The 16,688-nt window shown below is 36.7% G+C and overlaps 1 long non-coding RNA gene across 1 annotated transcript; it reads right to left on the bottom strand.

Annotated features, from left to right (window-relative positions):
- Positions 1 to 1,740: 1,740 nt before the first annotated feature.
- LOC141371529 (uncharacterized) lies at positions 1,741 to 15,247 on the bottom strand. Its single transcript, XR_012376545.1, has 3 exons — positions 15,203 to 15,247; positions 9,746 to 9,895; positions 1,741 to 1,850 (listed from the first exon to the last, which is right to left on the bottom strand). It is a non-coding gene; the product is annotated as an uncharacterized lncRNA (long non-coding RNA).
- Positions 15,248 to 16,688: the final 1,441 nt, after the last annotated feature.

Below are 16,688 nucleotides of genomic sequence, written 5' to 3'. Positions count from 1 at the left end.
CAATTAAATTTAGAACTTGGGAAAGTACAACTGTATCTACAATGGCAAAAGAGCCTTCCATCTTTCCTTTTGAAAATGTTTAGAAATTAAATGAAACTAAGGAAGAGAAGACAATATATCTATTCTAAATTTTACTTTCAGTAATTTATTGTCCAGTTTCCTAGAAAAATTTTATCACTCCAACTAGATTTTAATTACATGCTTAAGTCAGTAAAACAGAGGTTTCTAAAAAGAAAACCATCCTGAACAGTTTCCTGAATCCCCCCCAATTCTGTCTCCACTCTTGTTGAGTAATTAATCACATGGTCACATGGTATCAGTCAGGCTGCCACCATTTAGGGAAACAGACAATGTGGCATACAACTAAAGCAAACTAATCTGTGTTTTAAAGGATAATGTAACACAGATGCATGTATATATTCTATCTTCACCAGACAAATAAGGATTTTATTTGGAGCACTCTGATACAATAGTACAGTTGCATTTGCAGCAAGAGAAAAGGTATTTCCCACCCAGGAGAAATCACAATCTAACCTTTAAAAGATGGATGAAAAATAGTGGCAGCTCTCTAATATTTGGAAAAAGCAACAAATACATGACAATAGCAGGGCTTGCACTCAATTTGTCTTAACTGGGCAGCCATGGCAACCACTCTTGATGACAAAATTCAGGGAGGATGGAGAGGAGGATAAAGGTCTTTGACTGGTGGCCCAGATTTATTTTTGCCCAGCCCTTTAGTTCTAGAGAAGGTAGGAATACTCTGACATTTCTTTCCTCCCACCAATTTGTAAAAAACGAACTCCAATGTTACATAGAGATTTCATCAGTTCCCTGCAGGGATCACTCAGGCCTCTCAGGAACGACTTCGGCATTAATTTAGACACTGGTTCAAAATGACTCTTCCCCTGTGTACCAGGAAGACGTTAGAGCAAGTAAATGATTTCTCACTCAGTCGGAAGTCCCTCCTAAAGGCTATGGATTAAACCTACTGGGGAAGAGAAAACACAACTGGGATAAATGGCACTCCTCAAAGGCCTACAATAATAGTCCAGTGCAACTGGCAGGTGCCCAGAGAGGAACCCCCCTTGACCTAGGCATTGGATTACCTGATGGTGCCGCTATAGTCTTTAATGTGGGAGACTATGCCCAGGAGGGGATGGATCCAGGAATGTCTTTTGAATGAGAGGAAGGACTCTCTATACAGCGTCCCACCGAGAGGTGCCATGCACAAAGTGCTTACTGCATTTCAAAAGTAATGAAAGATGCTCTGTGATTTATAACGTCTTCGCTCAGCTTCAGGTTCCTGAAGAGTCGACCCAGGGAAATGATCATAGTTCAGTGAGCCTTTTCTTCTTGAATGTTCTAAATTCAGTATCTGCCTTTTAGAAAAACATTAGGAGGGCGGCTGGGTGGCTCAGTCGTTAAGCGTCTGCCTTTGGCTCAGGTCATGATCCCACGGTCCTGGGATCGAGCCCCGCATCGGGCTCCCTGCTCCACGGGAAGATTGCTTCTCCCTCTCACACTCCCTCTGCTTGTGTTCCCTCTCTCGCTGTGTCTCTCTCTGTCAAATAAATAAATAAAATCTTAAAAAAAAAAAAAAAAGAAAAACATTGGGACCATCGTGGCACCACGCACAGGCTTCAAACTCACTCAAGTGGTCTGCGGCAAGAAACAGCCCTGAAACATGCTCTACACCCCGTGCGCACTTGTCCTGAGTGAGGCAGACGTGGCCAAATTCACCTGCTTTTTCCTCCCAGGACTGACTGGGAGAAGTTTCTGTTCCCAGAATTTCACACCATGCCTGTCTGTAAGTTTTGAAAACCGTTCTGGAACAGATGGCTATCAAAAACCTGAAAAAGCGAAAATCACTTGGAAGTTTAAATTCAGTAAAATAAGAAACAGGCTCTTAAGGCTATAATTCTCATAGTAGTGAAATAATCTAATATTACACTATGAAAAAAAAGAGTGTGAATTTAGAAAATTATTGGGTTTGGTAAGTAAATGTAACTTTTTGAAACCATTATTCTAAGTAAAAGGAAGAGAAGGAAATAAAAGAAAAAAAAATAAGGGAGAAAAAAATTGAATACAAACCAGTATGACACATCTGGTTTTACTGCTACAAACCATGATATTTTAACAGTCTCAAACCTGGTCATTATGGGATTATCAATTTAACAGAAAGAGTTACTTACATTGAGTAAATAAAAGTACTTAATTGATTATCAAATTTTTGAGCATTATAATTACACACAGACGAGAATGTTGTTCAACTTTTCCATTTCAGTACTAGTGATCATTTAACACTGATATCTTTAATATCCTGGATTAGGGGATCGTGAAAGCACAAAGACCCGTGTCTGGAATTGTAAGCATCTTTCTGTCAAAACAAGTAACTGCTGCTTATTTAATATTTTATATTTAATTAAAAATTCCCTCTAGGTAGATTTTCTGGAAATAAGATGTATAGGACACTTCTGTTCTGCCTACAGTCTGTTTGAAAACATGCCACTTACTGGGCTTGTGGATCACAACATTTTGCACACTATGATTTGAATGAAATATTTAAAAATCATATTGCACTATTATCATAAAGAAAAGCAACTGAGAGAATAAGCTTTCTACAATTTGTAGAATGAATTTACAATAGCTGATTTTATTATTAGTAGAGGAAACGTTCGTTTGCATTATAAATTAATAGAACATGTACGGAAAGGAATAGAAAAGCTTTCCAGTCGCATTGAGGTTTGTACTGTACTAGATTACTACGTAGTATTGTAAGTCCTAATCCTTTTGATGGCATTTTTCCTTTCGGAAGCTATATTACACTCTTGATATATTTAGTTTGAAGAACTCTCCACACTCGCAACCAGAACTTTTCTATAATCTGCCAGCTCAAGCTATTTTTAAACTTTTTAGTTTGCTTGGAATTTTATCCAGTGTATTGGACATCTTCCCCAAAGTTTATTCTTTCATAAGCATGACCATCATTTTTTTATTGTGATGTGTGAGCCAAATACCAAAATGCTCATAAAATTTAAAAAGATGCAGGTGAGTGATTATTATAAAGTGAAAACTGATGGGACCACCAACCAAAGAAAGAATAAAAAATTGCCAGAAACTTTCTCGAGGCTTGCTGCTTTTGGCTCTTTTCTTTTCCCTAAATTTTAAGATAGTCATTCACTGTATCATTTTCCATTTATTTGTATTACCACCTAAATATGTATCCCTTAACATCCTCAAACCTTTTGGTTTGGTTTGTATACTTAAGAAATCTCTGATTAGTAAACCAGAAAACAGATGGTACTCTGTTATTAATATAGCTGAAAGTCTGACCTATTTTGTCATAAAATAGAAGAAATGTTCACATTACAATTATCAGAAATGGTTGGATTTCTGTTATTACATAATACTTGTCTGTTTCAATGGAAGAATTAGCCAATCTATGTAAAGAGCAAGACATGACTAATGTTATGTAAATTGGGAAGAAAGAAACACTATCAATTGTAATTATTCGTCATTAATGACTTACCTGTACGAAACCCAAGAGAATGAACTAATAAAGCTTGAAAAATAATAGGAAATAAATGATAAGTCTTCAGAGAGCTCTTTGACTTTACTAGACTCAAACTATCTTCTTTTATTATAACATTCATAAACAATCAAAAATAACTCAAAATAATATTTCAAAAGTAAAGCTACAGAGCAATATGTAAAAACTGTATATTACTTACATTTTAAAAATCTATTTAGCAACATAAAAAAGACCGGATCAGATTGAGATACATAAATGTTTTGTCCTAATCTGGTTTTTAATCTGATATTGAGAATTATCTCTAAATTAATTTATAAAGTCAATATAATGACAATTACAAAGCTAGCAGAATTTATTTTTAAATCTATTTAAAAGATCATCTAAAAAATACATGAAGGCACGACAATAAACATTTTGATAAAATAAGGGAATGAACATTTTGGTAAAACATGTGTCTTTAAAAAAAAAAACCTTTAAATCACCCATATTTTCTTTAGATCTGAGATTTGCATTTAAAAGTTTAATCAAGGGCGCCTGGGTGGCTCAGTCGTTAAGTGTCTGCCTTCGGCTCAGGTCATGATCCCAGGGTCCTGGGATCGAGTCCCACATCGGGCTCCCTGCTCAGCGGGAAGCCTGCTTCTCCCTCTCCCACTCCCCCTGCTTGTGTTCCTGCTCTCGCTGTCTCTCTTTGTCAAATAAATAAATAAAATCTTTAAAAAAAAAATAAATAAATAAAAAAATAAAAGTTTAATCAATTTGAAATTTATTTTCCATGATGTGAGATGAGAAAAGCAAGTGACCTGACCATGAAGTAACTAGCCAAGGACCTTATTGGCATTTACTTCACTCTTCCCTCGATTGCTTTAGAATGCCTCGAACTGAATTCCTTTTCATAACTCAAATTTCATATGAACACTTTTCTTTTAATTTTGTGATACCAAACAGAATTTACAATTTTATATGATTACAAAGCTATTTTAAAGGGTTGCATGTATGTACCATTATATGCATAAGAAGGATGAATTGCAACAAGTGTAGAGTATTGAGTGTCGCCTTGCTACATGGGGATGTGGAGATCTGCAGGGAGTCTTTAAAGCATTATATTGGGTGGGGGGATCAAAGTAAAAATTAAAAAAATAAAATATCTCTTTGTTCACTTTTTATGCTTTAGACTTCATCAGCAGACACCATTCTCTTCCTCTTCTTCCTGCTGCTCTTTCTCCTCCTCCCTCTTTATAGATCACTTGTATGGAGGGGCAATTTTGTTTTTTTGCCATTGCAAAAGTTGTACGCCCATCTCAGACTTTATATATAAATATTTTTCTACTTGCAGTTATGTTAAGGAATCATGATAATGTTATTTTTAAGTGTTTAAAATGATTTTTTAAAAATTCAACAAGACAACTTCAATATATGCAGGGAGATAAACGGTTAAAATTGTCAAAAAAGAGACATTTAAGCTTATAGATAGATTTTTTTATTGTCATGAACCAGATAATAATTTTTGCTCCTTTCTGTCTGACAAGATGAATAACTGAATATCATATAGTATTTCCTGACATCCTGCCCAAGACCCAAACCTTTCCCAACCCTGACATCCTTCCCAAGACCCAAACCTTTCCCAAGACCATCCCTCCCAAGACCCAAGACCCAAATGGCTTTCTGTCTGAAAACATGCCACTTACTGGACCTGTTGGTCACAACATTTTGCACACTTTGATTTGAATGAAATATTTAAAAATCATATTGCACTATTGTCATAAAGAAAAGCAACTGAGAGAATAAGCTTTCTACAATTTGTAGAATGAATTTACAATAGTTGATTTTATTATTAATAGAGGAAACATTCTTTTGCATTATACATTTTGCAAAACGTTCTTTTGCATTATATAATGCAAATGTTCTTATGCATTATATTAATAGAGGAAACATTCTTTACAAAGGCCAGTCCCAAGCATTGGCAATGCGAGGCCAGTAGTAGATGAGGGAAGGCAAGAAAGTGCCCAGTGGAGGGAAGCACTTGATGTGTGCTTCCATGTTGTTCTGGACCAACCTTGCCTTCTCACACTTTGTATTATCAAAAGGAAATTTGGGTTTGGTTCAGCAATCCTGGGACAGGGGTGAGTGAAAAGATGAGGTCAGGGTTGTTATGAGATAGAGTCTGTTATCTTCAGGCAGGCAGCCTGGAGGGCCAGGGAAGAGCTGGTGTTGCACTTTTGGTCCAAAGGCAATCTGAAGACAGAATTCCTTCTTCCTCGGATGCCTCTTGTTTTTGTTTTTTTTTTCCTGAAGACTTTCACAACTGACTGCATGAGGTCCACCCACATTATGGATGGTCATATGCTTTACTCAAATCTACTTATATAAATGCTAATCACATCTAAAAAAATACTTTCACAACAAAACCCAGACTAGCATTTGAGCTGAAGGTGGGTATCATGGCCTAGCCTAAGTGACACATAAAATTAACCATCACAGTGTGGCTGAAGTTGGAGGAGACTGACCTGGAGGATTTCTCACCTATCCATCCCCAGCAAGGGTGGCGCAAATGAGGGCTGAGACTTGACCCTTCCTTCTTCCGTATTTCACCTTCCAATTTACCTGATAACCCCAAGGGAATCTGAGCTCACACGAAAACCATGCTGGTATTCTGGCTACTATAATGGTGTTAAAGAGAAATAAATTCACTAAGAAACTAATAATAGACAAAATAGAAAAGAAAATGTAGCAGAGATAAAAAAAAATCTCTGCTACACAAAAACACCCTCAAAAAGTCATGAAATAATATTGTAAATGAAAAGCAGGAATAACCTGATAAAATCCTGAATCAAAGGGAAATTCTAGGTACGAACAATATCAGGAGTGAAATAAAAACTCTGTAGATGAACTGAGTATCATTTGTAGTTGAGGAGATTTAATTAAGCTGGAAGATGCCATTGGGGAACTCTCTCAGAAGTCATAAAGAAGTGATAATGATAGAAAATCTATGTAAGTAACGTTATATGCACAGGGGAGGGGTGAAGAAATAGAAGAGACAACACTTACATGCTGGACAAGAGCACTCACTTATCATAAAATTGGAGTCCCAAAAGGAAAGAAAGAAATCATAAGTATCTGAAGGAAAATTTATCAAGAATTACTAAGAAAGAACAATGGAAGAATTCAAACCTAACAGCTGCTGGAATACTAAAGAGGATAGATAACCAAATCCTACATGGGACAATAGATAGTAAACTCCAAGAATACTAAAACATATAAATTTCTAGAACCTTCCAGAGACTAATTATGATCTAATAGTCAGTTTTAATTTAGACTTTATAATAGTGATACCAAATGGAGACAAACATCATTTAATATTTAAAGCAAATGAAGGCAGAAAATCATGTGTTTGAATATATTTGACAATATGTGTTCAAAGGGATTTTCTGTTTATTCCTTCTTACAGAGAGAGTTATACTGATGTAGTGTTTGATGAAAAAGAGAGACAAAGAGGCAGAGACAGAGAAACCCAAGGGGCAGCAGTACATTCAAGCAGAGAGAATTATAAAAGTTTCCACATAAATATCAAAGAGTATATCTCTTGCAGTTTTCTCGAAGCAGCCATTCGAAAAGGGAGCATCTAGCATAATTTTAGAGAGAAGCAAGGCTACTTAAATGTAAGTTAATTTATAGAATATTCCTTTTTTAATAGTGTATAATTTAATACTCCCCGAACAAATCACTTTAAATTCAAAAGATAGAAAGTAGACAAAATGAAGCAATTTGATGATAAACTTTAGAAAACATTTCATAACAAGGAAAATAATTTATAAAAGTTTTCGCAAATGTGGTTGTTGGTAAAATTAATGTACTTTTGCCGAGAGCTAGCAAATCACATGAGCGAATGACAACAGCTGCTGAAGGCAATTTTAGCCATGTTCTGGATTGTTTTCATTGAAGTTTCCAGTTCATTTCACTCTTATGCTCCCTTTCTTCGGCTCATCAAAATGTCTTAACACATGTGACCTGAAGGGACTTCCCATATTCACTCTGCATTTATAAAAATTGAATTTCTAAACTATGTGTACATGACATTCCTTCCTGTCTCCTGTGTTTACTATCCCGCTACTTGTATTCTGTTGCTTTCTCATCAACTGCATTATTTTGCTTTCACACATTCATGAATTGTATTGGCCAGCAAGATAAAAGATGATCTACTGGTTAGGATGAGGAAATCTCACAACTTTTCCTGAACAATTACTTTACATTGCACTTGGACCCCTTTACTAAGAACAAATCTTTGCTTATCTATCGATATTTAGCTAATTGAAAATACAGATCATCCCAGGTGCCCAGCATCGTGACTTCTATAGGCGGTTCAATAAATTCTTGTGTTTGGCAACAAAATCCCTTCCCACAACCCTTTCTAGGAACTGTTTCTATAACCCTGGAAATTTGAGGAAGAAATGATAGCTTTTAGCCAAAAAGAAGGAAAAGTGTATACTCCTTAGAGTCATTCACTTCCTATATTTTCCATTCCCTGAATGGCAAAAAAAAAGAAAATAATAATAATAATAAAAGAAGCTTTGATACTTTATATATGTAAGTTACAATCAAGTTTCAGACATTTTTACTCTAGGAAAAAAAGAACTTTCAGTAACATTAATCCTTAAATTTCATTCCCATTGGGACGCCTGGGTGGCTCAGTCGGTTAAGCGTCTGCCTTCGGCTCAGGTCATGGTCCTGGGATCAGCCCAGCTCTAGCTCCCGGCTCATCAGGGAGCTGCTTCTCCCTCTCCCACTCTCCCAATCTCCCTGCTTGTGCTCTCTTTCTCTGTCAAATAAATAAATAAAATCTTTAAAAAAAATTTCATTCCCATTATATTTGTCAATGCATTAGCACATAGACTAGTGACATAGAGAGTTTGTCCTTAGGAAAATCAGTGGCAAACACTAAAACATACTGTTAAGTATAAAATTATTTTTTTACAATGAAGCCACAGAAGAGACGGGATAAATTAATTAAAATGATTACATAAATCCAGCCTTATGTGAAAAGTTAGGCTACCGGTTGTCCAGAGGCAAAAGAGGAAATTATTCTTTGTTTATGGTTATATAATTCATCTCATAAATATATTTACTCTATTTCTCTGGATCCATTAGGATTTTCTCTGTTGTCATGGAGAATTCTAATACCACATATCTTTACTTCTCGGTGGGAAAGGACTTAGATATGAAAGGAATATGCTTCAGGGAAAAATGGCAGATTTTTTACCCTATCCTGGTAAAGATTATGTTCGGCAGCTGATATTTATGGAACTTTTAAGAAGTGTCTATGCATGATGTACTTGCGTTAAAATACAATTATTATGCTATTTTGGGGTGGTAGTTTCAGAGAATAAACTATAGGTATTCCCTGCTTTTCAAAAGTTTGAAGAAGCCACGTCACTTTTCCCAAAGACCTACCTGTTGTCACTTACTGAAAGAAATCCAGAGAGGATTTTTGCTTTTGTCTAAAAAGGTGAAAAGCAAAAATAATGGCCAGTGTTAGTTCTGCAGCGGGTGGGTGAGGGGCAGGGCTCACCCTAGCAGCCAGCATGGTACCACCCAGCTCCTTCCACTGAAACCACGCTCAGCATCCCGGTCCAGCCCCCAGAGCTTTGAATTGCGAGTGAGCATCTGGGCTTAATCTCTATTTTGTGTATCTGTTAACAAGATGTGTCTAAAGGTATCAGAAAAGCCTGAAAGAGGTGATTTTGGCTGTCTGGGAAGGTTCACAAATTTTTCTATATAAATTAATGGTAATCACTTCTTTGCTTTATGTCATTTCAGCTTGTGAAAGATTTCATAAGAACACTCCTTTTGGATCGTGGGGGTAACGGGTCATTAAACACAGAATCAAAAACAGAAAAGAAGGGGCGCCTGGCTGGCTCAGTCATTAAGTGTCTGCCTTCGGCTCAGGTCATGATCTCAGGGTCCTGGGATCGAGCCCTACATCGGGCTCCTTGCTCTGTGGGAAGCCTGCTTCTCCCTCTCCCACTCCCCCCCCAACCCTGCTTGTGTTCCCTCTCTCACTGTCTCCCTCTGTCAAATAAATAAAATCTTTAAAAAAAAAAAAAAAAAACAGAAAAGAAGCTTTGAGTTGTTAGGCAGAAAAGTCACCAAAATTGGTTGGGAAGGGAGCAGAGAAACAGACTGATTTTTTCTTTAGAATTCCCCAGATTCATGGAGTACCTGGGTGGCTCAGTTGTTAAGTGTCTGCCTTCCCCCTCAAGTCATGGTCCCAGGGTCCTGGGATTGAGCACCGCATCTTGCTCCGCGGGAAGCCTGCTTCTCCCTCTCCCATTTCCCCTGCTTGTGTTCCTTCTCTTGCTGTGTCTCTCTCTGTCAGATAAAAAAATAAAATCTTTAAAAAAAGAAAAAGAATTCCCCAGATTCAAATTTAGTGGCCCAAGGCATTTCAGAAAAGAGGTGTTGAAGGGAGTGGCTAAAACAAGGAGGAATTTTCAAATCAATAAATCCCCAGGTTCCATGACTGTCTCTGCTGTGCCCCTTCCCCAGTACAGTGAAAGACAGAAGGTTTAACTTATTAGAGGGTAAACCAAATCTCTCTGGACTCAGGGATACAGGTGAAGTTGAGTATGAGGGTACAAACAAGGTACACGGATGGAGTCCATTTTTTTTAAGATTTATTTATTTATTTATTTGAGAGAGAGAGAGACAGAGACAGAGACAGAGAGCGGGGGGGGGTTGGGGGAGATAGAAGGGGAGGGAGACAAGCAGACTCCCTGCTGAGCAGGGAGTCCCATGCGGGGCTCCATTCCAGGACCCTGAGATCATGACCTGAGCCAAAGTCAGATCCTTAATCCGCTGAGCCAGCCAGGCACCCCTGGAGTCAACTCTTAAATACAGTTGGAACTTTCAGTGCACTTCATGCAAACTCCTGGAATGCTGGCTGCCAGACCTGTAAAAATTGCCACGAGGAGTTCCATAATCAAATGATCCAGCTGATCACTAAACTATGGAACTAATGTCACCAATCAGTTGAGATACTCAAATGAAATTTCTAAAACCCCAATCTTATATATGAAAAACACATCAAGTGTCAGTACATATCTGAGAACACCTGATAATTTAAAGAGAACCAAAGACAGAAAGAAAATAAATGTATTGACAAAACACACAAGATTTATATTTTCAGATATAGAAGATAGAACATGAAATAGATTCAGCTTTTGAAAAATACAAAAACACACATGATATATATTCATAGACTATGCTATATAACCATATTTTAAAAAACAAAAAATAGTATATCATTTTTAAAAATTTTTGCAAATATCCTGAAGTCTAGTTGAATAGGAGATAGCTGGCTGGCGTCTTATGAGGGCTTCAGCATCCAATAGGTTAGGATACGTTTTTTTAAGTACATGAAAAACATATGACCTCACACAGATACCTAGCTGGAAAGAGAGTAGTTTTGAAATGGACTTTTCAGATAATAAGGGGTATTTTCCATCCTGTACAGAAAACTGGGATTTTTGTGGGATTCGTGTTGTGTGTATTTGAGAGATGGTGACAAATCAGCGAGGAGAGAAACAAAGAGAAACAGAACAGGGGAAGAAGGAGAAAAGAACAAACGTGGAGAGAAGAGACAGGAGGCTGGTGAGGAGGATGAAGAGAGGAGGAAAAGCCACGGGAAGAGACAGGGTCAGAGAAAGAACAGGAAGGAGAAGATAGGAAGGAAAGCACAAGGCAGAAAAGAACCAGCAGAAGTTATCACTTCACAGAGAAAAAAATTAAAAATCTTAGCATGATCTCGCCTTCCAGCAAGCCTTAAAATATTTTTAATTTTTAGATAGCATATTTGGTTCTTTTCCCATGGTAAGCTTCATTTTTATTGACTTAGTGATACAAAGCTTCATTTCAAATAGTTTGTTTGGAGCAGCCCTAATGTATGCCATTAGAGAATTTTGTAAAACGAAAAGAGGTTCAACATACTCACACAGTTTATATGATTTCCTGACCTTTCTTGCTGGGGGATGGGTAATTCTCTGGCCTCAGGTCTTCAGGTGGCATCTACACCAGAGTTGCTTTCTTGGCTCATCTCCCTGCCTTTAGCTTTACTCAGGGGAGAGAGCCTGATTCAAATTGGCGAGTTTTATTGATGGAATGAAAAATACATAGCAGAGTACCTTCTGAGTCCTCACCTAAGCATGTGTAATTCCTATAGGGAGGGTGTATTCTTTCATCCCTACAGTGAAAGAGGGATGACCACTCTGGGAGAAGTTGCCTCAGTAGCGGATATTTTGAAAGCTCTTTTGGCTCGGGATTTTTCACCTGCTCTGATTGCTCCATCCTCCTATTGCCTGATACATAGATTTTTGTCGATTTCTTGCGACTTATTTCTTAATGGATTTCAACCTGGGAAGTTTTATGTTGTCATTCATTTTTTGTTTTAATGTTGTCATCCAAGATGGAGTGTCTAAGATATTAGACACCTAACATTTCCACCCCCAAATCCAATAGCGCTGAATATCTATTTAATATAGTGTTTTATTGATGGCTTTACCAAATTCACACTGTAGCAAATATTTACTTCTTAAACTGAATTTTCTCTCTTAAAACAATTCATCACTTTATTTTGCAATGTATAATGACTAAAAATGACTTTATTAAAAATAATTGTATACTTATACTTTTATGTTTTAATTAAGACATTTTTGTTGGTCTAAGTTTAATGAATGTAACTGAAAGGCATATAGCAGATTTTGTGTGACCCAGAGCATTGTACAAATCTTACTAAACCCCTACATTGAGATCCTTCTATTGAGAAGCTGAAATGTCCTTCTGAATATTAAAAGGAAAACTCTTTTTCTGGCATTCAATCAATAAAGAAAGTCTTTTTTCTGCCTTATTTATTTTATAATAATTTTTGGTTCATTTTTTTCTATGACCTTCATTTTTAATGCCTTATTTGCAATTTCATAGTTATCAAATTTTTTAAATTTTTTATTGTTATGTTAATCACCATACATTACATCATTAGTTTTTGATGTAGTGTTCCATGATTCATTGTTTGTGCATAACACCCAGTGCTCCACTCAGAATGTGCCCTCTTTAATACCCATCACCAGGCTAACCCATCCCCCAACCCCCCTCCCCTCTAGAACCCTCAGTTTGTTTTTCAGAGTCCATCGTCTGTCATGGTTCGTCTCCCCCTCCGACTTACTCCCCTTCATTCTTCCCCTCCTGCTATCTTCTTCTTCTTCTTTTTTTTTTCTTAACATATATTGCATTATTTGTTTCAGAAGTACAGATCTGTGATTCAACAGTCTTGCACAATTCACAGCGCTCACCATAGCACATACCTTCCCCAATGTCTATCACCCAGCCACCCCATCCCTCCCACCCCCCACCACTCCAGCAACCCTCAGTTTTATATAGCTATGAATACTTAAATTTAAAATTAATTAAAATAATATGATTTTTAAAAACTAATTTCCTAGTTGACCTAACCATAGTTCTGATATTTAATAGCCTCAGGTGGCTACTATTACTCTATTGGAAAGCACTGAGTTATAAGCATTTATAAACATTTTCAAAACTGCAGAAAGTCCTCTAGGAAAATGTCGTTCTAGAAAATACCTTTATTCTACGTATGGAATTTTTTTTTTCCTGATAGAGAAGTCTGGAGTCTTAGGCATGGCAGGCACACTACAGCATATCTAATGCTTTTGCATTATTTTAACATGTATTAATAAAATAATTTAAATAGTCTTTTATCAAATGATAGATATATCATTAAGAGCAATAGCTAACTTACAATATTCTGATATAATTGTTTAAAAAATTCTAATTAATTTAAAATTATTTGGAATTTTTATTAGGTAAAAAAATTTGAAATGTTTATGTGTGTGTGTGTGTGTGTGTGTGTGTGTGTGTGTATCTAGAAAGGGAGAGAGTGAGAGAGAGAGACCCCCAATTAAAAGCTGACTCCTACTTATATCATTATTTGTGATCCAATTAATGGTAAAAATATACCAACATTTATTTAGTGATGTCCAAGTGCCAGGTACAGGGAGTATGAAGGTAAATAAACAAGCGCACCATGTTTTTTGGTGGGTATCATGAGATGATACTGAGACAATATGAGTTTGCCATGAGTTGGGGGCAAGAGAGGGAAGGACTAGTTGTCAATTGATTCCTTTGCCCTAGGCATTGGAGGCCCAGTTGCACATGGTAGAGCATAAGAGAACCCAGCACAGAGCTCTATAAATATCTTTTATATATTTATTTATTTTTAAATGCATTTCAAATATGTGCCTGAATGACAAGGCTAAGGGCCAGAAGCATGTTCCTGAATAGCAAACTCAAACCAGTGATGACCTCGCATGATCTTGGAAAAACTGTGGCTCTAGATCAATATCACAGTTTTTGTCCACTGTGGTGGATGGGAAGCGGACACTTTACATATTTCTTATTGCAGAAGAACTTAATGTCATGTTTTCACAATAGTCGGCATTGCCAGAAGCTCTTAGCTTTTATGTTCCATTTTAAGGTTGGATGAGCAATGCTATCTTTATGCGTGCAGGTTTATCAACCATGAATAATACCTGCAATTGACTAGTAATGACTCTTTAAAGAAAGGGTGCAGGTAACAGTAAAGCAGTTGACATATATGGACTACAGTGGCAGATATACTAAGAGGAAGAGAGGATGATACTCTGAGTTGAGAAGTTTAGAGTAAAACAGCAGTAATGTATCCATATCAGTGTATTGTTTTGAATTCAAAGACAGTAATTATGAATATTTTGTGCTACTTCTATTTCACATATCCAGTATAAATCCATAGGAAAGTTTATTTCTTCCAGTTAACTGGAAATTATTCTGTCAAGTTCATCTATCAATGCCCATCACAAGGATAGAAACAAAATGTTTTATTCAGAAAATTCTTATTCAATGAACTGGTTGGTGTTTGATAGCCTTTCTTTAACATGTCTGCTAGTTAAAGTCATGCTGAATTTATACTCTCTACTTAGAAGCTGAGACTAAGTCCTTTTCCTAAGTAGAATATAAAAAATTAATTAGGAAAGTTTTGAGAAATAGTAGATCAGACCTTAGCATTAGAATTGCATAACATCATATACTATTTATACAATAAAAAGCAACGGCTTGGATATTAAAATAACCACGTTTTATTTTTTTTTGAGATTTTATTTACTTATTTGCCACAGAAAGAGAGAGAGAGAGCGCTCACTAGAAGGGGAGAGGCAGGCAGAGGGAGATGCAGGCTCCCCACTAAGCAAGGAGCCCAATGCGGGACTTGATCCCAGGACTCTAGGATCATGACCTGAGCCAAAGGCAGATGCTTAACCAACTGAGCCACCCAGGCATCCCTAAAATTACCACGTTTTAAAACTCAAATAATACTTATGAGTGTAGCACAATGGATCCTTTTGATGTAATAGGATGAAGTCTCTTACTGAAATGAATCCAGGCCACTATATAATTATCAAATCATATTTTATGCTTAAACATAGTAATTTTTACTCGAAATGCTAATGATATATATTTTATTTTTTAGACCTTTTGGCTAACAGTTTCCAATTCTATATGATAAATTCTGCAGATATTTGCTAAAACAAGGATTCTAAAACATTACTAAAAAATATATATATATATACATACCACTTTATGATTGCATTAGTCTTTAATATATGGAATAAATGAGCCAGCAACCCATTGTACATTTCTTGAAAAGAAAAAGAAACACAATTTGGTGAGTTTCTTGCAGTTAAAAAAAATTCAGTTGTAAAAGTGCTTTTCATATTCATAAAAGCATAGACTGGTAAATCTTTTAAAACTCCTTTTGGTGTCACTGTCAACAGGGCACCAAGTCCAAAATTCACTATATTTTTAGAGCAATGCTACGCCCTATAATACCCTTAAATTTTATCACTTCAGACTTCAATATTCACCAATGGATTGAAATAAGATTCTTTGTGAAATAAGGTTGTGACTCCTGATTCTGAAATCTAACTGCATAGACCCTGAAAAAGCCATGAATATAGATGAGAAAGTACTGCTGACTGAAGCAAGACATCTACAAACCTTCTTTTACTTTGAAGAAGCTATTTAACACAAACATGTGGCTGAAAATAACAGCTACATTTGTGTAATGGAAATATTTAACTTATTATTATTTGTTACTTTCAACAGTATTTCTCAGTATTAATTAGAAAGCAGCTCTGAAAATATGGATCAATAAATTCTAGTGCTAAGTGACACCCTGACATAATAATGCTAATGTCATTCTTTGATACAAGAACTGGACTCAACACACAAGAAGTTAGGAAAAGTATTTTGACGTCTTAGTGCAAATGAAATAATGTTTTATAATACATGGCTATCTTGTATCCACAATAAGTTTTACATTATGTCAAACACCTACATTCTGTGGATGTAGACATTATATATAGGATCTAGGGTCCTATATTAAAGATATTTGAACAATTATATAAGGGTGCCCTTCCTCACACAAAGTCAATACAAATTTCACTGGTTTTTGGCAAGATTGGTTATCTGAATGGGAGGGAAGTTCCGCAGGCTCTGCATGTACAAAAATAACATGAAGGTAACGTGTAAAGGACGCTGTCACAGGTTGAATTCCTCAAGAAGCAGACTCTAAAACAGAGTAATGTGCAGAGTGTTTATTAGCGCAGCCTCTCAGGATCAACACTTGAGGGAAAAGGGAGAGAAACAACACTGGGCAGAGTGAGGAGCTGGTCTCTCCAAAGACCTCCACCACCATAGGTCTGAGCTCTAAAGACCAAGTAATCCTTCAGAATGTTCCAAGGTGGGGCTAGGACGCTGGAATTTGGGACCCAGGATGGCTAGTAATTGGTTGCAGTTTGCATAGGGATAGGGTATGACTTTGAGCAAAGCAACTCTCTTTAGACAACTCCTGAAGAGTCTGAAAATGAGAACGGTCACCTGCCACCTTTCGGGGGGCTGGGATTAACAGGAGAAAAAACACAACTGCCATCACCAGTCCTAAGAGATTATATTTACACAGTTCTATAGTTTAGGACATGCAGTCTCCTAGCAGTATGGCTTGGGCCATGCAGCCTCATTGGCAGGAAATCTAAAGATAATGGATGGTTTAGATGTTAAT

The sequence above is a fragment of the Callorhinus ursinus genome, unplaced genomic scaffold, assembly GCF_003265705.2.
Source record: "Callorhinus ursinus isolate GAN/ISIS: 27379988/994484 unplaced genomic scaffold, GSC_fseal_2.0 scaffold3, whole genome shotgun sequence".
Taxonomy (NCBI): domain Eukaryota; kingdom Metazoa; phylum Chordata; class Mammalia; order Carnivora; family Otariidae; genus Callorhinus; species Callorhinus ursinus.
The sequence above is the reverse complement of the archived record's forward strand: the minus strand, read 5'-3'. Positions and strand labels throughout refer to the sequence as shown.